This window comes from Castor canadensis, chromosome 5 (genome assembly GCF_047511655.1).
Source record: "Castor canadensis chromosome 5, mCasCan1.hap1v2, whole genome shotgun sequence".
In the NCBI taxonomy this organism is placed as follows: domain Eukaryota; kingdom Metazoa; phylum Chordata; class Mammalia; order Rodentia; family Castoridae; genus Castor; species Castor canadensis.
The window spans coordinates 119330934-119351810 of record NC_133390.1 but is presented as its reverse complement, the minus strand read 5'-3'; the positions used below and the strand labels follow the sequence as shown (position 1 = coordinate 119351810).

The 20877-nt window shown below is 38.2% G+C and overlaps 1 pseudogene; it reads left to right on the top strand.

The window, feature by feature from the left end:
* The first annotated feature begins 4274 nt into the window (after window positions 1-4274).
* Window positions 4275-5994, top strand: LOC141423320 (tRNA pseudouridine(38/39) synthase pseudogene; annotated as a pseudogene).
* The last annotated feature ends 14883 nt before the right edge of the window (window positions 5995-20877 follow it).

Here is a 20877-nt window from a genome sequence, read left to right as displayed (position 1 = left end):
GGAGTTTTTTTCTCTAGATTGGCCTATTCAGTTGAGTTGAAGAAACACATGTATCTCTCTGAAGAAAACTATTTATGTTAGAAGCTGCAACATCTAGCAGATTGATTCCCTATGAGAATTGAATTAGTGCTTGAAAGGAATACAACCTGCAAATTATAGTTTTCAAGTTGGAGAAAGGCTCATTTTCTTCCAAATGGGGCTATTCGGCTGAGTTGAAGAAACTCATGTATCTCTCCAAAGGAAACCATCTGTGTTAGAGCAGGAGCATCTAGAACATTGTTTCACTATGAGAGTTGAGTTAGTTTTTGAAAGGACTACTTCTGCAATTCATAGTTTTCAAGGGGGAGAAAGGCTCTTGTTGCTCCAAAGTGGCCTATTCAGCTAAGTTGAAGAAACACATGTATCTCTTCAAAGAAAACCGTCTATGTTAGAAGCTGCAGCATCTAGTACATTGTTTCCTTGTGAGAAATGTGTTAGTTTTTCAAAGGAATACTTCCTGAAAATCATAGTTTTCCAGGTGGAGAAAGGCAATTTTTGATCGAAATAGGCCTATTCATCTGAGTTCAAGGAACACTTGTATATCTATGAAGATAAGCAACTATGGTGGAACATATAGCGCATTGTTACCCTTTGAGAATTGAAGTAGTTTTTGAAAGGAATACTTCGTACATGTAGGTATTTCAAGGGCAAGATAGACTCTGTTTGCTTCTAAAAGGACTATTCAACGTAATTGAAGAAACACACATATCTCTCCAAACAAAACCATCTATGTTAGTAGCAGGATCACCTAGTGCATTGTTTTCCTTTGAGAATTGAGTTAGTTTTTGAAAGGAATACTTTTTGCAACTTAGGTGTTTCAGGGTGGAGATAGGCTCTGTTTGCTCCAAATAGCCCTATTCAGCTAAGTTGAACAAACACATGTATCTCTAGAAAGAGAATCATCTATGTTAGAAGCTGCAGTGTCTAGCACATTGTTCCCGTGTGGAATTGAGTTAATTTTTGAAAGGAATACTGCCTGCAAATCATAGTTTTCATTGTGGAGATAGGCTGTGTTTGCTCCAAAAGGACTATAAAGCTGAGTTGAGGAGACACATGTATCTCTCCAAAGAAAATCATCTATGTTAGATGCTGCAACATGTATCACATTGTTTCTATGTGAAAACTGAGTTAAGTTGTGAAAGGAATACTTCATGCAATTTAGGTGTTTCAAGGGGTTGATATGCTCTCTTTTCTTCAAATAAGCCTATTGAGCTAAATTGAAGAAACACATGTATCTCTATAAAGAAAACCATATGTGTTAAAAGCAGGAGCATCTAGCACATTGTCTCCCTTGAGAATGGAATTAATTTTTGAAAGGAATACTTCCAGCAAATCATAGTACTGAAAGTGGAGATAGGCTCTGTTTGATCCAATAAGACTATTCAGCTTAGTTGAAGATACACATGTATCTCTCCAAAGAAAACCATCTATGTTAGAAGCTGCAGCATCAAGCACATTGTTTTCCTGGAGAATTGAGTTAGATTTGAAAGTAATACTCCTGCAAATCAGAGTTTTAAAGGTGGAGAAAAGCTCATTTTTTTCCAAATAGGCCTATTCAGCTGAGTTTAAGAAGGACACCCCACTCCAGAAACAACCATCAGTGTTGGAAGCAGGAGCATCTAGCACATTCTTTCCCTGTGAAACTTGAGTTATTTTTTGAAAGGGATACTTCCTGCAATGTGGGTTTTTGAATGTGGTGATAGGCTCTCTTCATTCCAAATAGGCCTTATTCAGTTGAGTTGAACAAACACATGTATCTCTCCAAAGAAAACCATCTATGGTAGAAGCTTCAACATCTAGTACATTGTTTCTCTGTGACAGTTGAGTTAATTTTTGGAAGGAACACTTCCTGCAAGTCAGAGTTTTCCAGTTAGAGAAAGGCTCATTTTGTTCCACATAGGCCTGTTCAGCTGAGTTGAAGACATACAGGCATCTCTCTACTGACACAGTCCATGTTAGAAGCAGGAGCATCTAGAACATTGCCTTGCCGTGAGAGTTGAGTTAGTTTTTGAAAGGAATACTTCCTGCAAATCCTAGTTTTCAATGTGGAGATAGGCTCTGTTTGCTCCACATATGCCTACTCATTTTGTTCCAAATAGGCCTTTTCAGCTGAGTTGAAGAAACACATGTGAGGGGATAAATAACATGGTGGACCATCTGGCTTCTAACATTAATGGTTTTCTTAAAAGAGAAACAGTGCTTCTTCCTTTCACCTGAATTTGGCAATTTGACAAAAAGGTGATGTTCCACCCACATGAAAACACTGAGTGCTATGCAGTATATCATTCAAAGGATAACTCAATTCTCAATGAGAAACAAGGTGCTTGACCCTCCTGATTCTACCATGGACAGTTTTCTTCCAAGACATACAGTGCTTGTTCCATTCAGTGGAATTGAGCAGTTTGGCACAAATGTGATGTTCCTCACACTTTAAAACCCTGAGAGGTAGGCAGTATTCCTGTTAAACACTAACTCAATTCTCACTGCTTAACAAGGTGTTAATGCTTGTAACATTAATGGTTCTCTTACAGGAGATACACTGCTTCTTCCATTCACTAGAAAGGGGCTATTTTGCACACAGGTAATGTTCTTCACACTTTAAAAGCCTGAGAGATAGGTAGTATTCCTTTTAAAAGTTAACTCAATTCTCACTGCTAAACAAAGTGCTAGAGCCTCTTGCTGCTAACATTAATGGTTTTCTTAAGTGATAAACTGGGCATGTTCCATCCACTTCAATGCAGCTATTTGGCACAAGGGTGGTGTTCCTCACACCAGTTAAAACTCAGTGGTAGGCAGTATTCCTTTCAACAGGTTAACTCATTTGTCATAGGGAGACAAGGGGCAATATATTCCTGCCTCCCACACATTGCATCGTGCCATGAGATACAAGTGTTTGTCCATTTCATCTGAAAAGGGTATTTTTCAGAGTGAATGATTCTCCAATTTAAAAGGCTTTCATTTCGCTAGCATTCTTTTCACAGGCTAACTCAATTCTCACAGGGAAACAGTGTGCTAGAATCTCCTGCTGAAAATCTTAACATCTGTTTACAAAAGATTGAGCGCATCTTCCATTCACTTGAAAGGGTCTCTTAGGCACAAAGATGGTATTCCTCACACTTTAAAACCCTGAGAGATAGGCAGTATTCATTTTAAGAGCTAACTCAACTTAAACTGCTAAACAAAGTGCTAAGCCCTTTTTCTCGTAACCTTGTGGTTCTCCTAGAAGACATACAGTAATTCTTCCCTTTGATGAAAGGGGCAATTTTGCACCAAAATGATGTTCCTCACTCTTCAAAACCCTGAGAAACAGGTGGTATTCCTTTTAAAACTTCACTCTATTCCCACTGCAAAACAAGGTGCTAGGCACCTCTTGCTTATATCATTAATGGTTCTATTACAGGTGACAAAGTGTTTCTTCCATTCACTTTAAAGGGGTTATTTTGCACAAAGGTGATATTCCTCATTCATGAAAACACTGAGTAGTAGGCAGTATTCCTTTAAAGAAGTAACTCAATTCTCATCGGAAAACAAGGTGCTTGCCCTGTTGCTTCTAACATTCATAGTTCTCTTACAAGAGATGCAGTGCTGGTTCCATTCACTTGAAAGAGGCAATTTTGCACAAAGGTGATGTTCCTCACCCATGAAAACACTGAGAGGTAGGTAGTATTCCTTTAAACAGCTAACTCAATTCACAATGCTAAACAATGTGCTAGACCTTCTTGCTTCAAACATTAATGATTCTCTTACAAGAGCTACAGTGCATCTTCCATTCCCATGTATGGGGTAATTTTGAACAATGGTGATGTTCCTCACCAATTAAAACGCTGATAGGTAGTCAGTATTCCTTTCAGCAGGTAACTCAATTCACAATGCTAAACAAGGTGCTAGACCCTATTGCTTCTAACATTAATGATTCTCTTACAGTGCTTCTTCCCTTCACTTGTCTGGGGTGATTTTGAAAAAAGGTGATGTTTGTGATCCATGAAAACACTGAGAGGTAGACAGTATTCCTTTAAACAGCTAACTCAATTCACAATGATAAACAAGGTGCTAGACCCTTTTACTTCTTGCATTTATGATTCTCTTATGCGAGCTTCAATGCTTCTCCATTCACTTGAAAGGGGATGTTTTGCACAAAGTTGATGTTCCTCACCCATGAAAATGCTGAGAGGTAGGCCGTATTCCTTTAACCTGCTACTCAATTCACAATGTTAAAGAACCTTAATGGTGGATCGCTGGGTTAGCGACCGGAAGGTAGGGTGAGCCTGTGTGATCCTGTGGTTGTTATATCATGGCTGAAAATGACACAGATAGAAACCAGATTGAGAAACTTCTAAAAAGAGTACAAGAATTGGAGCAGAAGGTGCAAAGACTTAAGAAAGAACAGGACAACAGCATCAAAAGCTTAAACATTAGAGAAAATTCTTCAGGATCTAGAAAAGCTAAGCGTGTATTTGATTTTAGTGCTCATGGCCGAAGACATGTAGCCCTAAGAATAGCCTATCTGGGCTGGGGATATCAGGGCTTTGCTAGTCAGGAAAACACAAACAATCCCATTGAAGAGAAACTGTTTGAGGCTTTAACCAAGACTCGATTAGTAGAAAACAGACAGACATCCAACTATCACTGCTGTGGTCGGACAGACAAAGGAGTTAGTGCCTTTGGACAGGTTATTTCTCTTGACCCACGTTCTCAGTTTCCAAGGGGGAGGGATTCACAGAATCTTAATTTAAAAGATGAAACTAATGGTGCTGCTGAAGAGATCCGTTATACCCATATTCTCAATCGAGTGCTCCCTCCAGACATCCGTGTACTGGCCTGGGCCCCTGCAGAACCTAGCTTCAGTGCTAGGTTCAGCTGTCTTGAGCGGACTTACCGCTATTTTTTTCCTCGTGCTGATTTAGATATTGTCACCATGAATTATGCAGCTCAGAAGTATGTTGGCACCCATGATTTCAGAAACTTATGTAAAATGGATGTAGCCAATGGAGTGATAAATTTTCAGAGGACTATTTTGTCTGCTCAAGTACAGCTAATGGGCCAGAGCCTGAGTGAGGAGAGATGGCAAGAACCTTTCCAGTTATGTCAATTTGAAGTCACTGGCCAAGCATTCCTGTATCATCAAGTCCGTTGTATGATGGCTATCCTCTTTTTGATTGGTCAAGGAATGGAGAAGCCAGAGATTATTGATGAATTGTTGAACATAGAGAAAAATCCCCAGAAACCTCAATATAGTATGGCTGTAGAATTTCCTCTAGTCTTGTATGACTGTAAATTTGAAAATATCAGGTGGATCTATGATGAGGAGGTTCAGGAGTTTAATGTTACCCACCTACAGCAACTATGGGCCAACCATGCTGTTAAAACTCATATGTTGTATACTATGATACAAGGACTGGACTCTGTTTTGTTACCCTGTGGGACAGGACCAAAGATAGATGGAGCAATAGAATGGAGAAACATGAAACCTTCTGTCATAAAGCAGACCAGTGCCTTTATAGAAGGAGTGAAAATGCGCACGTATAGGCCCCTTATGGAACGTCCTAAATGCCAAGGACTGGAATCCCGGATTCAGCATTTTGTGCATAGAGGACGCATTGAGCACCCACATTTATTGCATAAGGATGAAGCAAAAGTCAGAAGGGACTGTAATGACACACTAGAGGAAGAAAATACTATTTTGGAGAAACCAACAAAGAGGGTCTGTGTAGATACAGATATTAAAAGCATCATTTAATCACTTGAATCTAGGATCCATGCCAGGATCTAGGAAGCAACAACCAACTAGTAGGTCAAAAAGAAACACAAAAAATATTATTGCAAGAAGTCTAAGAAATTCTTATGATTATCTCTTTTTTAAAAAAGGCCTGATTGAAGAAGTTCTTACTCAAACAACAAAAAGTTTAAACATTTGTAATCCCCCTCCAAAAGGATTAAAAGATGAAAGAATTAAAAAAAAAAGAACCTTAATGGTTCTCTAGCAAGAGAAACAGGGCTTCTTTCATTCACTTGAAAAGGGGTGTTTTGCACAAAGATAATGTTCTTCATACTTTAAAAACTGAGAGACAGGCAGTATTCCTTTTAAAAGTTAACTCAATTCTCACTGGTAAACAACACGCAGCACTCTCCGGCTTCTAACATTAATGGTTTGCTTAAAAGAGAAACAGTGCTTCTTCCTTTCACTTGAGTTTGGCAATTTAGCAAAAAGGTGATATTCCACCCACATGAAAACACGGAGTTCTACGCAGTATATCGTTCAATGGGCAACTCAATTCTCATTGAGAAACAAGGTGCTCAGCCCTCCTGATTCTACCACTGGTAGTTTTCTTCCAAGACATACAGTGCTTGTTCCATTCAGTGGAATTGAGCTGTTTGGCCCAAAGGTGATGTTCCTCACACTTTAAAACTCTGATAGGCAGATTTCCAGTTAAATACAAGCTCAATTCTCACTGTTTAACAAGGTGCTAAATTCTGATGCATGTAACATTAATGGTTCTCTTACAGGACATACACTGCTTCTTCCATTCACTTGAAAGGAGCTATTTTGCACACAGATAATGTTCTTCACACTTTAAAAGCCTGAGAAGAGATTCCAAGATGGCGGCTAGAGGTAGGAAGCAGAAAGCGACCCTCCTATAGTGAAATCTTGGAGAGACGCTGGAGACACACTTTGCAGGCATAATCACTGAGAAAAGGCATAACTTTGACCCCTTCACATCTCCAGCCAGTGCAGAGAATCTCCACAGGAGGCTTACTCCACCTTGAAAACTATGATTTCCAGGAAGTATTTCTTTCAAAAGCTAACTCAATTCTCACAGTGAACAATGTGCTAGGTGCTCCTGCCTCTAACACAGTTGCTTTTCTCTCGAGATATACATGTGTTTCTTCAACTCAGCTGAATAGGCCTATTTGGAGCAACATAAGCCTTCCTCCACCTTGAAAACTATGATTTGTGGAAGTATTCCTATCAAAAACTAACTCAACTCTCACAGAGAAACAATGTACTAGATGCTGCAGCCTCTAACATAGATGGCTTTCTTTGGAGAGATACATGTATTTCTTCACCTCAGCTGAATAGGCCTATTTGGATCAAACAGAGCATACTTCCTCCTGAAACACTTAAGTTGCAGGAAGTATTCCTTTCAAAAACTAAGTCAATTCTCACAAAGAAACAATATTCTAGATTCTACTGCTTCTAACACAGAGGGTTTTCTTTCGAGATATCCGTGTGCTTCTTCAACTCAGTTTGGAGCAAACCAAGCCTTCTCCACCTTGAAAACTATGATTTTCAGTAAGAATTTCTTTCAAAAACTAGCTCAATTCTCACAGGAAAACAATGAACCAGATGCTTCAGCTTGTAAAACAAATGGTTTTCTTTCCAGAAATACATGTGTTTCTTCAACTCAGCTGAACACGCCTGCATGGAACAAACTGAGCCTTTCTCCAGCTTGAAAACTATGATTTGCAAAAAACATTCCTTTCAAACTCTAACTTAATTCTCACAGTAAAACAATGTGCTAGATACTGCAGCTTCTAACATAGATGATATTCTTTGGAAAGATTCATGTGCTTCTTCAACTCAGCTAAAGTCTATTTGGAACAAACAGAGCCTACTCCACCTTGAAATACTTAAGTCGCAGGAAGTATTCCATTGCAAAACTAACTCAATTCTCACAGGTAAACAATGTGCTAGATGCTCCTGCTTCTAACATAGATGGTTTTCTTTACAGAGATACAAGTGTTTCTTCAACTTCACTGAGTAGGCTTATTTGGAGCAAACAGAGCCTATCTCTGCCTTGAAATCCTAAGTTGCAGGAAGTATTCCTTTCAAACCTAAATCGATTCTCCCAGAAAAAAGAATGTGCTACATGGTGAAGCTTCTAACACAGATGGTTTTCTTTGGGGAGAATCATGCATTTCTTCAATTCAGACAAATAGGCCTAATTGAAGCAAACAGAGCCTATCTCGACCTTGAAAACTGTGGTTTGCAGGAAGTATTCCTTTCAAAAACTAACTCAATACCACTGGGAAACTATGTACTAGATGCTAGAGCTTCTAACATAGATGATTTTTGGGGGAGATACATGTGTTTCTTCAACTCAGCTGAATAGGCCTATTTCAAGCAAACAGAGCCTATCTCCACCTTAAAATACCTAAGTTGCAGAAAGTATTCCTTCCAAAAACTAACTCAGTTCTCACAGGGAAACAATGTGCTACATGTTTCTGCTCAAACACAGATGGTTTTCTCTGGAAAGATGCATGGATTCCTTCTTCCCTCTTAACAGGCCTATTTGGATAAAAATGAGCCTTTTTCCACCTTGAAAACAATGATTTTCAGGAATATTTCTTTGAAAAACTAACTCATTTCTCACAGAGAAATAATGTGCTAGACAGTGCAGCTTCTACCATGGATCGTTTCCTCTGGAGAGATACATATGTTTCTTCAACTCAGATGAATATGTCTATTTGGAGCAAACAAAGGCTATCTCCACCTTGAAACACCTAAGTTGCAGGAAATATTACTTTCAAAAACTAATTCAATTCTCACAGGAAACAATGTGCTAGATGCTCCTGCTTCTAACTCAAATGGTTTTCTTTTGAGAGGTTCATATTTCATCAACTCAATGGACAGGCCTATCTTAAATAAAATGGACCTTTCTCCACCTTGAAAACTATGATTTGAAGGAAGTTTTCCTTTCAAAAGCTAACTCATTTCTCAAAGGGAATAAATGTGCTCGATGGTCCTGCTACTAACACACATGGTTTGCTTTTGAGAGATACATGTGTATTTTCAACTTACCTGAATAAGCCTATTTGGAATAAAATGAGCCCTTCTGCACCTTGAAAATTATGATAAGCAGGAAGTATTCCTTTCAAAAACTAACTTAATTCTCTCTGGGAAACAATGTGCTAGATTCTCAAAGTTCTAACATAGATGCATTTCTTTCGAGAGATAACATGTTTTTCTACAATTCAGTTGAATAGTCCTGTTTGGAAGAAAATGAGCATTTCTCACCTTTGAGAACCCTGATTGGCAGACAGTATTCCTTTCAAAAACTAATTCAATTCTGACAGGGACACAAAGTGCTACATGCTCCTGCTTCTAACTTTATGGTTTTCTTTCGAGAGATACATGTGCTTCTTCAACTCAGCTGAATAGTCCTTCTAGGAACAAAATGAGCTTTTCTAAATTTAGAAAACCCTGATTGGCAGGCAGTCTTTCTTTCAAAAATGAACTCACTTATTGCAGAAAAACAATGCACTAGATACTCCACCTTCTAATTTATGTGGTTTTCTAACGAGAGATACAAGTGTTTCTTCATCTCAGCTGAATAGGCCTATTTGGAACAAACTGTATTTCTCCCCCTTGAAAACACCGGTAAGCAGACAGAATTCCTCTCAAAACTAACTCAGTTCTCAGTGGAACAATGCCTTAGATGCTCCACTTTCTAATCTACATGGTTTTCTTTTGAGAGATACGTGTGTTTCTTCAATTTGGCTGAATGGGTCTATTTTGAAGAAGTGAGTTTCTCCCGCTAGAAAACACTGATTGGCAGGCAGTATTCCTTTTTTTATTGCTTTATTATTCATATGTGTATACAAGGCTTGGGTCATTTCTCCTTCCTGCCCCCAACCCCTCTGTTACCACCCACAGCACCCCCTCCTTCTCCTCCCCACCCTGTCAATACCCAGCAGAAACTATGTTGCCCTTATCTCTAATTTTGTTGAAGAGAGAATATAAACAATAATAGGAAGGAACAAGTGTTTTTGCTGGTTGAGATAAGGATAGCCAAACAGGGATTGACTCACATTAATTTCCTGTGCATGTGTGTTACCTTCTAGGTTAATTCTTTTTGATCTAACCTTTTCTCTAGTTCCTGGTCCCCTTTTCGTATTGGCCTCAGTTGATTTTAAGGTATCTGCTTTAGTTTCTCTGTGTTAAGGACAACAAATGCCAGCTAAATTTTTATGTATCTTACCTATCTTCACCCTTCCCTTGTGTGCCCTTGTATTTATCACGTGCTCAAAGTCCAGTCCCCTTGTTGTGTTTGCCCTTGATCTAATGTCCGCATATGGGGGAGAACATACGATTTTTGGTCTTTTGGACCAGGCTAACCTCACTCAGGATAATGTTCTCCAATTCCATCCATTTACCGGCAAATGATAACATTTAGTTCTTCTTCATGGCTGCATAAAATTCCATTGTGTAGAGATACCACATTTTCTTAATCCATTTGACAGTGGTGGGGCATCTTGGCTGTGTCCATAACTTGGCTATTGTGAATAGTGCCGCAATAAACATGGCTGTGCAGGTGCCTCTGGAGTAACCTGTGTCACAGTCTTTTGAGTATATCCCCAAGAGTGGTACTGCTGGATCAAATGGTAGATCAATGTTTAGCTTTTTAAGTAGCCTCCAAATTTTTTTCCAGAGTGGTTGTACTAGTTTACATTCCCACCAACAGTGTAAAAGGGTTCCTTTTTCCCTGCATCCTCGCCAACACCTGTTGTTCGTGGTGTTGCTAATGATGGCTATTCTAACAGGGGTGAGGTAGAATCTTAGTGTGGTTTTAATTTGCATTTCCTTTATTGCTAGAGATGGTGAGCATTTTTCATCTGTTTTTTGGCCATTTGAATTTCTTCTTTTGAGAAAGTTCTGTTTAGTTCACTTGCCCATTTCTTTATTGGTTCATTAGTTTTGGAGAATTTAGTTTTTTAAGTTCCCTATTATTCTGGTTATCAGTCCTTTGTCTGATGTGTAGCTAGCAAATATTTCCTCCCACTCTGTGGGTGTTCTCTTAAGTTTAGAGACCACTTCTTTTGATGAACAGAAGCTTTTTAGTTTTATGAGGTCCCATTTATCTATGCTATCTCTTAGTTGCTGAGCTGCTTGGGTTTCGTTGAGAAAGTTCTTACCTATATCTACTAACTCCAGACTTTTCTGGAAAGTCACCTCTCTGAAGGGAAAGTAAGAAGCAGTGTACTCTTGTGAGGGAATCATAAGTGTTAGAATCTAGAGTGTCTAGCAACTTGTTTACCATTGTGAATTCAGTTTGCTATGTAAAGCAATATTGCCTACCTCTCAGTGTTTCATGGGTGAGAACCTCACCTTTTTGCAAAATTACCCCATTCAAGTGAACTGAAGAAGAACTGTGGCTCTTGTTAGAGAATCATCAATGTTAGAAGCAAGAGGGTCTAGCAACTAGTTTAACTTTATGAATTCAGATAACTCTTTAAAGGAATACTGCCTACTACTTAGTGTTTTCATGGGTGAGGAACATCACCTTTGTGTAAAATTACCTCTTTCATGTGAATGGAATAAGCATTGCATCTCTTGTAAGAGAAAAATGGATGTTAGAAGTAGGAGGGTCAAGCATCTTGTGTTGTGATGAGAATTGAGTTACATGTTAAAGAAATACTGCCTACCACTCAGTGTTTTCATAGGTGTTGAATGTCAACTTTGTTCTAAATAACTCCCTTAATGGGAATGTAAGAAGACCCATGTCTCTTGTAATAGAACCTTTAATGATAGAAGCAAGAGGGACTTGCATTTTGTTTAGCAGTAGAGTGAAGTTTTAATAGGAATACTACCTGTCTCTCAGAGTTTTGAAGTGTGAGGAATATCATTTTGGTGCAAAATTGCCCCTTTCAATGAATAGAAGAATTATTGTCTGTCCTGTAAGAGAACCACAAAGGTTATGAGAAATAGGGTCTAGCACTTTGTTTAGTAGTTTAAATTGAGTTATATTTTAAAAGGAATACTGCCTATCTCTCAGGGTTTTAAAGTGTGAGGAATATGATCTTTGTGTGAAACAGGCCCATTCAAGGGAAAGGAAGATGCACTCTATCTCTTGTAAGTTAATGTGAAGGTTCGTAGCTGGAGGTTCTAGCACATTTTTTCCCTGTGAGAATTGAGTTAGCATGTGAAAGAAATGCTTGTGACACGAAAGCATTTTAAAGGGAAGAATCCTTCACACTTTGAAGAATACCTGGTTCAGGCGAAATGGACAAACACTTCTATCTCATGGCAGGATGCAATGTATGAGAGGAGGAATTTCTTGCACCTCGTCTCCCTATGACAAATGATTTATCTGTTAAAAGAATACGTCTTACCACCGAGTTTTTTTATCTGTGAGGAACATCACCATTGTGCTGAATAGCTGCATTCAAGTGAATGGACAAGATCAGTTTATCATGTAAATAAACCATTAGTTTAGCAGGAAGAGGCTCTGGCAGTTTGTTTAGCAATGAGAATTGATTTAAGTTTTAAAAGGAATACTGCCTATATCTCTTGCTCTTAAAGTGTGAAGAACATTATCTGTGTACAAAATTGCCCCTTTCAAGTGAATGGAGAAACACTGTAGCTCTTCTAAGAAGATCATTAATGCTAGAAGCAAGAGGGTCTAGCATCTGGTTTAGCATTGCGAGTTATTTCAGTTTAAGGGCATAATGCTTACCTCTCAGTGTTTTCTTGAGTGAGGAACATCACCTTGGTTCAAAATCTCCCCATACAAGTGAATGGAAGATCCAGTGTTGCTTGTGTTAGAGAATCATTAATGTTTGAAGAAAGAGGGTCTAGTACCTTGTTTACCATTGTGAATTGAGTTCGCTGTTTAAAGGAATACTGTCTACCTCTCAGTGTTTTCATGGGTGAGGAACATTACCTTTGTTCAAAATTGGCCCATGGAAGGGCAAGTAAGAAGCACTGTACTCTTATAGGAGAATCATTAAAGTTAGAAGCAAGATGGTTCAGCCACTTGTTGATCATTGTTTATTCAGTTAGCTGGTCAAAGGAATATGGTCTACCTGTCAGTGTTTTCATGGATGAGTAACATCAACCTTGTGCAAAATAGCCCCTTTCATGTGAATGGAGAACCACTGCAGCTCCTCTAAGAAAACCATTGATGTTAGAAGCATGAGGATCTAGCAACTTGTTTAGCATTGTGAATTGAGTTTGCTCTTTAAGGGAATAATGCCTACCTCTCAGTGTTTTCATGGGTGAGAACCTCACCTTTTTGCAAAATCACCCTATTCAAGTGAAGGGAAGAAGCACTGTAGCTGTTTGAAGAGAATCATTAATGTCAGAAGCAAGAGGGTCCAGTACCTGACTAAGCATTGTGAACTCAGCTTTTGAAAGGAACACTACCTACAACTTAGTGTTTTCATGGGTGAGGAACATCAACTTTGTGTAAAATAGCCCCTCTCAAGTGATTGGAGAAACAATGTTACTCTTCTAAGAAAATCATTAATGTTAGAAGCAAGAGGGTCTAGCACCTTGTTTAGCATTGGGAATTAAGTTAGCTGTTGAAAGGAATACTATCTACCTGTCAGTGTTTTCATGGGTGAGAACATCACCTTCTGGCAAGATCTCCCTATTCAAGTGAATGGAAGAAGCACTGTAGCTCTTGTTACACAATTACCAATGTTAGAAGGAAGAGGGTCTAGAAACTTGTTCAATATTGTGAATTCAGTTAACTCTTTAAAAGAATACTGCTTACCTCTCAGTGTTTTCATGGGTGAGGAACATCATCTTTTTGCAAAATCACCCCATTCAAGTGAATTGAAGGATCACTGTAGCTCTTGTAAGAGAATTTTTAATGTTTGAAGCAAGAGGGTTAGCACCTTGTTAACCATTGTGAACTGAGTTAGCTTTTCAAAGGAATCCTGCCTGCCTCTCAGTGTTTTCATGGGTGAGGAACATGAACTTTGTGCAAAATAGCCCCTTTCAAGTGAATGGAGAAACACTGTAGCTCTTCTAAAAAAATCATTAATGTTGGAGGCAAGAGTGTCTAGCACCTTGTGTATCATTGTGAATTGAGTTTGCTGTTTAAGGGAAAAATGTCTATCTCTCAGTGTTTTCATGATTGAGTACCTCACCTTTGTACAAAATTGACTCTTACAAGTGAATGGAACAAGCACTTCATCTCTTGTAAGAGAAAGATGGATTGTAGATGTAGGAGGGTCAAGCACCTTGTTTTGCAATGAGAATTCAGTTACTTGTTTAAAGTAATACTGACTACCACTCAGTGTTTTCATTGATGGGGAATATCACTTTTCTGCAAAATAACCCCCACAATGTGAATGCAAAAAGAACTGTGTCTCTTGTAATAGAACTATTAATGTTAGAAGCAAGAGGGTCTTGCACGTTGTTAGGCAGTGGGGGTAGAGTGAAGTATTAAAAGGAATACCACCTGTCTCTCAGGGTTTTAAAGTGTGAGGAACACCATTTTGGGTCAAAATTGCCCCTTTCAATGACCGGAAGAATTACTGCATGTCCTGTATGAGAACCACAAGGATACAAGAAAGAGGGTTGAGCACTTTGTTTAGTAGTTTAAATTGATTTAGGTTTTAAAAGGAATACTGCCTACCTCTTAGGGTTTTAAAGTGTGAGGAATACCATCTGTGTGCAAAATAGGCCCTTTCAAGTGAATGGAAGACGCAGTCTATCTTTTGTAAGCAGATGTCAAAGTTTGCAGCAGGAGGTCCTAACACATTGTTTCCCTGTGAGAATTGAGTTAGCATGTGAAAGGAATGCTTGCAAAATGAAAGCCTTTTAAATTGGAGAATCCTTCACACTTTGAAAGATATCTGCTTCAGACAAAATGGACAAACACTTGTATCTCATGGCACGATGCAATGTATGAGAGGCAGGAATGTCTTGCATCTTGTCTCCCTATGACAAATGAGTTACCTGTTGAAAGAATACTGCCTACCACTGAGTTTTTTCATGTGTGAGGAACATCACCATTGTGCCGAATAGCTGCACTCATGTGAATGGACAAGATCAGTTTATCATGTAAGAAAACCATTAGTGTTAGCAGCAAGAGGCTCTGGCAGTTTGTTTAGCAATGAAAATTGAGTTAAGTTTTATAAGGAATACTGCCTATCTCTCAGGCTTTCAAGGTGTGAAGAACATTATCTGTGTACGAAATTGCTCCTTTCAAGTGAATGGAGAAACACTGTAGATCTTCTTAGAAGATCATTAATGCTAGAAGCAAGAGGGTCTAGCATCTGGTTTAGCATTGTGAGTGGTTGCAGTTTAAGGGAATAATGCTTCCCTCTCAGTGTTTTCGTGAGTGAGGAACATCACCTTGTTTCAAAATCACCCCATACAAGTGAATGGAAGATGCAATGTTGCTTGTGTAAGAGAATCATTAATGTTTGAAGAAAGAGTTCTAGCACCTTGTTCAGCACTGTGAATTCAGTTTGCTCTTTAAAGGAATACTTCCTGCCTCTCAGGGTTTTCTTGGGTGAGGAACATCAACTTTGAGCAATATCCCCTTTTTTAAATAAATGGAACCTGCATTGCATCTCTTGTAAGAGAAAGATGGATGTTAGACGTAGCATGGTCAACCACCTTGTTTTGTGATGGGAATTGAATTACTTGTTTAAAGGAATACAGCCTACAACTCAGTGTTTTCATGGGTGAGGAACATCACATTTGTTCAAAATCGCCCCATACAAGTGCAAGTAAGATGCAGTGTAGCTTGTGTAGGAGAATCATTAATGTTTGAAGCAAGAGGTTCTAGCACCTTCTTTAGCAATGTGAATTGAGTTTGCTGTTTAGAGAAATACTGTCTCCCTCTCAGTGTTTTCATGGTTGAGGAACTTCACCTTTGTTTAAAATCGCCCCATAGAAGTGAAAGTAAGAGACACTATACTATTGTAAGAGAATCATTATTGTTAGAAGGAAGAGTACCTAGCAACTTGCATACCATTGTGAATTCAGTTGGCTCTTCAAAGGAATATTGCCTACATCTCAGTGTTTTCATAGGTGAGGAACGTCAACTTTGTGCAAAATAGCCCCTTTCAAGTGAATGGAGAAACACTGTAGCACTTCTAAGAAAATCATTAATGTTAGAAGCAAGAGGGTCCAGCACCTTGGTAAGCATTGTGAACTGAGTTAACTTTTTTTATTGTTTTTTTATTCATATGTTCATACAAGGCTTGAGTCATTTCTCCATCCTTCTCACCTTCTCTCTTACAACCCACTCTGCTTCCATCTCCCGCCCACCCCCTCAATACCTGGCATAAATTATTATGCCCTTATCTCTAATTTTGTTGAAGAGAGAGTATAAGTAATAATAGGAAGGAACAAATGTTTTTGCTGGTTGAGATAAGGATAGCTATAAAGAGAGTAGACTCACATTAATTTCCTGTGCATGTGTGTTACCTTCTAGATTAATTTTTTTGATCTAACCTTTTCTCTAGTTCCTGGTCCCCTTTTCCTATTGGCCTCAGTTGCTTTTAAGGTATCTGCTTTATATCTCGGTGGTAAGGGCAACAAATGCCAGCTAATTTTTTAGGTGTCTTACCTATCCTCACCCCTCCTTTGTGTGCTCTTGCTTTTGTCATGTGCTCAAAGTCCAATCCCCTTGTTGTGTTTGCCCTTGATTTAATGTCCACATATGCGGGAGAACATACGATTTTTGGTCTTTTGGGCCAGGCTACCCTCACTCAGACTTATGTTCTCCAATTCCATCCACTTACCAGAGAACGATAACATTTCATTTTTCTTCATGGCTGCATAAAATTCCATTGTGTGTAGGTACTACATTTTCTTAATCCATTCATCAGTAGTGGGGCATCTTGGCTGTTTCCACAACTTGGCTATTGTGAATAGTGCTGCAATAAACATGGGTGTGCAGGTGCCTCTGGAGTAACCTGTGTCACAGTCTTTTGGGTATTTCCCCAAGAGTGGTACTGCTGGATCAAATGGTAGATCAATGTTTAGCTTTTTAAGTAGCCTCCAAATTTTTTTCCAGAGTGGTTGTACTAGTTTACATTCCTACCAACAGTGTAAGAGGGTTCCTTTTTCCCTGCATCCTCGCCAACACCTGTTGTCTGTGGTGTTGCTAATGATGGCTATTCTAACAGGGGTGAGGTGGAATCTTAGTGTGGTTTGAATTTGCATTTCCTTTATTGCTAGAGATGGTGAGCATTTTTTCATGTGTTTTTTGGCCATTTGAATTTCTTCTTTTGAGAAAGTTCTGTTTAGTTCCCTTGCCCACTTCTTTATTGGTTCATTAGTTTTGGGAGAATTTAGTTTTTTAAGTTCCCTATATATTCCGGTTATCAGTCCTTTGTCTGATGTGTAGCTAGCAAATATTTCCTCCCACTCTGTGGGTGTTCTCTTCAGTTTAGAGACCATTTCTTTTGATGAACAGAAGCTTTTTAGTTTTATGAGGTCCCATTTATCTATGCTATCTCTTAGTTGCTGAGCTGCTTGGGTTTCATTGAGAAAGTTCTTACATATATCTGCTAACTCCAGAGTATTTCCTACTCTTTCCTGTATCAACTTTAGAGTTTGTGGTATGATATTAAGATCCTTGATTCATTTTGAGTTAATCTTGATATAGGGTGATATACATGGATCTAGTTTCAGTTTTTTGCAGACTGCTAATCAGTTTTCCCAGCAGTTTTTGTTGAAGAGGCTGCTATTTCTCCATTGTATATTTTTAGCTCCTTTGTCAAAGTCAAGTTGGTTATAGTTGTGTACCTTCATATCTGGGTCCTCTATTCTGTTCAATTGGTCTTCATGTCTGTTTTTGTGCCAGTACCATGCTGTTTTTAACGTTATTGCTGTGTAATATAGTTTGAAGTTAGGTATCGTGATATCTCCAAAATTGTTCTTTTGACTGAGTATTGCCTTGGCTGTTCGTGGCCTCTTGTGTTTCCATATAAATTTCACAGTAGATTTTTCAATCTCTTTAATGCATGACATTGGAATTTTGATGGGAATTGCATTAAACATGTAGATTACTTTTGGGAGTATAAACATTTTTAGTATGTTGATTCTACCAATGCATGAGCATGGGAGATCTCTCCACTTTCTATACTCTTCCTCAATCTCTTTCTTCAGAAGTTTATAGTTTTCCTTGTAGAGGTCATTCACATCTTTTGTCAGGTTTACACCCAGGTATTTGATTTTTTTGAGGCTATTGTAAATGGAATTGTTTTCATACATTCTTTTTCAGTTTGCTCATTGTTAGTGTATAGAAATTCTAATGATTTTTCTATGTTGATTTTACATCCTGCTACCTTGCTGTAGCTATTGATGATGTCTAGAAGCTTCTGAGTAGAGTTTTTTGGGTCTTTAAGGTATAGGATCATGTCGTCTGCAAATAGGGATATTTTGACAGTTTCTTTACCTATTTGTATTCCTTTAATTCCTTCTTTTTGCCTAATTGCTCTGGCTAGGAATTCCAGTACTATGTTGAATAGGAGTGGAGATAGTGGGCATCCTTGTCTGGTTCCTGATTTTAGGGGGAATGTTTTCAGTTTTTCTTTGTTCCGTTTAATGCTGGCTGAAGGTTTGTCATATATAGCTTTTATAATGTTGAGGTACTTTCCTTCTATTCCTAGTTTCTTGGAGCTTTTATCATGAAATGGTGTTGGATCTTATCAAAGACTTTTTCTGCATCTGTTGAGATTATCAAGTGGTTTTTGTCTTTGCTTCTGTTGATGTGGTTTATTACGTTTATTGGTTTTCGTATGTTGAAGCACCCCTGCATCCCTGGGATGAAGCCTACTTGGTCGTGGTGAATAATCTTTCTGATATGTTGTTGAATTCAGTTTGCCATTATTTTGTTGAGGATTTTTGCATCAATGTTCATTAAGGAGATTGGCCTATAGTTCTCCTTTTTGGAGGTGTCTTTGCCTGGTTTTGGGATAAGTGTAATACAGGCTTCTTAAAATGTGTTAGGCAGTTTTCCTTCCCTTTCTATTTCGTGGAACAGTTTAAGGAGGATTAGTATCAGTTCTTTAATGGTCTGATAGAAATCATCAGAGAATCCATCAGGTCCTGGACTTTTCTTTTTGGGAAGACTCTTGATTGCTCCTTCAATTTCATTTTGTGTTGTAGATCTATTCAGGTGATTAATTTCCTCTTGGTTCAGTTTTGGATGATCATATGTATTTAGAAATCTGTCCATTTCTTTAAGATTTTCAAATTTATTTGAATATAGGTTCTCGAAGTAGTCTCTGATGATTTCCTGGACTTCTTATCTCCACTTTTGCATTCCTTATTCTAGTAAGTTGGGATTTTTCTCTCCTCATTTTGGTCAGGTTTGCCAGGGGTCTGTCGATCTTGTTTATTTTTTCAAAGAACCAACTTTTTGTTTCATTAATTCTTCATAAGGTTTTTTTGGTTTCTATTTCGTTGACTTCACCTCTTATTTTTATTATTGCTTTCCTTCTATTTGTTTTGGGATTTGCTTGTTCTTGTTTTTCTAGGAGTTTGAGATATATCATTAGGTCATTAATTTGGAGTCTTTCAGTCTTTTTAATATATGCACTCATGGCTGTAAACTTTCCTCTCAGGACTGCCTTTGCTGTGTCCCACAGGTTCTGGTAGGTTGTGTTTTCATTTTCATTGACTTCCAGGAACTTTTTAATTTCCTATTTTATTTTATCGATGATCCATTCTTCATTCAGTAATGAGTAATTTAGTTTCCAGCTGTTTGCATATTTTTTGTCTTTACTTTTGTTGTTGAGTTCTACTATTACTGCATTCTGATCAGACAGTAATCACGGTATAATATCTATTTTCTTATATTTTCTTAGGCTTGCTTTGTGACCTAGGATATGATCTATTTTGGAGAAGGTTCCATGGGCTGCTAAAATGAATGTATATTGTGTAGAAGTTGGATGAAATGTTTTGTAGACATCAAGTAGGTTCATTTGATCTATTGTATATTTTAGATCATAGATTTCTTTACTGATTTTTTGTTTGGATGACCTATATATTGATGATAATGGGGTGTTAAAGTTTTCCACAACCACTGTGTTGACGTTAATATATGCTTTTAGGTCTTTCAGGGAATGTTTGATGAAATTGGGTGCATACAGGTTGATGATTATTATTTCTTGTTGGTCTATTTCCCCTTTTATTAGTATGGAATGTCCTTCTTTATTTCATTTGATCAATGTAGGTTTGAAGTCTACTTTGTCAGAGATAAGTATTGCTACTTCTGCCTGTTTTGGGGGGCCATTGGCTTGGTAAATCTTCTTCCAGCCATTCATCCTAAGCCTATGCTTATTTATGTCAGTGAGATGGGTCTCCTGTAAGGAATAAATTGTTAGATCTTCCTTTTTAATCCATTTCATCAAGCGGTGCCTTTCGATGGGTGAATTAAGTCCATTAACGTTAAGTGTTAGTACTGATAGGTATGTGTTGATTCCTGTCATTTAGTTGCCTTAGTTGTTTGAAGGTTTGATTGTGTGTACCTAAGTTGAGGTTACTCTCTACTTTCTTGCTTTTTCTTTTCCTGTGGTTTGTGCTCCCTGTCTTTTCATGGTTAAGTTGGGTTTCACTTTCTGTGTGCAAAATCCCTTGAAGAATCTTTTGTAGTGGTGGCTTCGTGGTCACATATTGTTTTAGTTTCTGCTTATCATGGAAGACTTTTATTGCTCCATGTATTTTGAATGATAGTTTTGCTGGGTAGAGTATCCTGGGGTTGAAGTTATTTTCATTCAGTGCCCAGAAGGTCTCACCCCAAGCTCTTCTTGCTTTTAATGTTTCTGTTGAGTAGTCCACTGAGTTTTTCATGGGTTTACCTTTGTATGTTATTTGGTTTTTCTCTCTTACAGCCTTCAATATTCTTTCCCTAGTTTCTGAACTTGTTGTTTTAATGATGATATGTCATGGGGTTCTATTCTATTTTGATCTGGTCTGTTTGGTGTTGTGGAGGCCTCTTGCATCTGTATGGGAATATGTTTCTCTAGATTTGGGAAATTTTCCATTATTATTTTGTTGAATATATTACACATTCCCTTCGCTTGCAACTCTTCTCCTTCTCAAGTTTGGTCTTTTGATGGAGTTGGTGAGTTCTTACATTT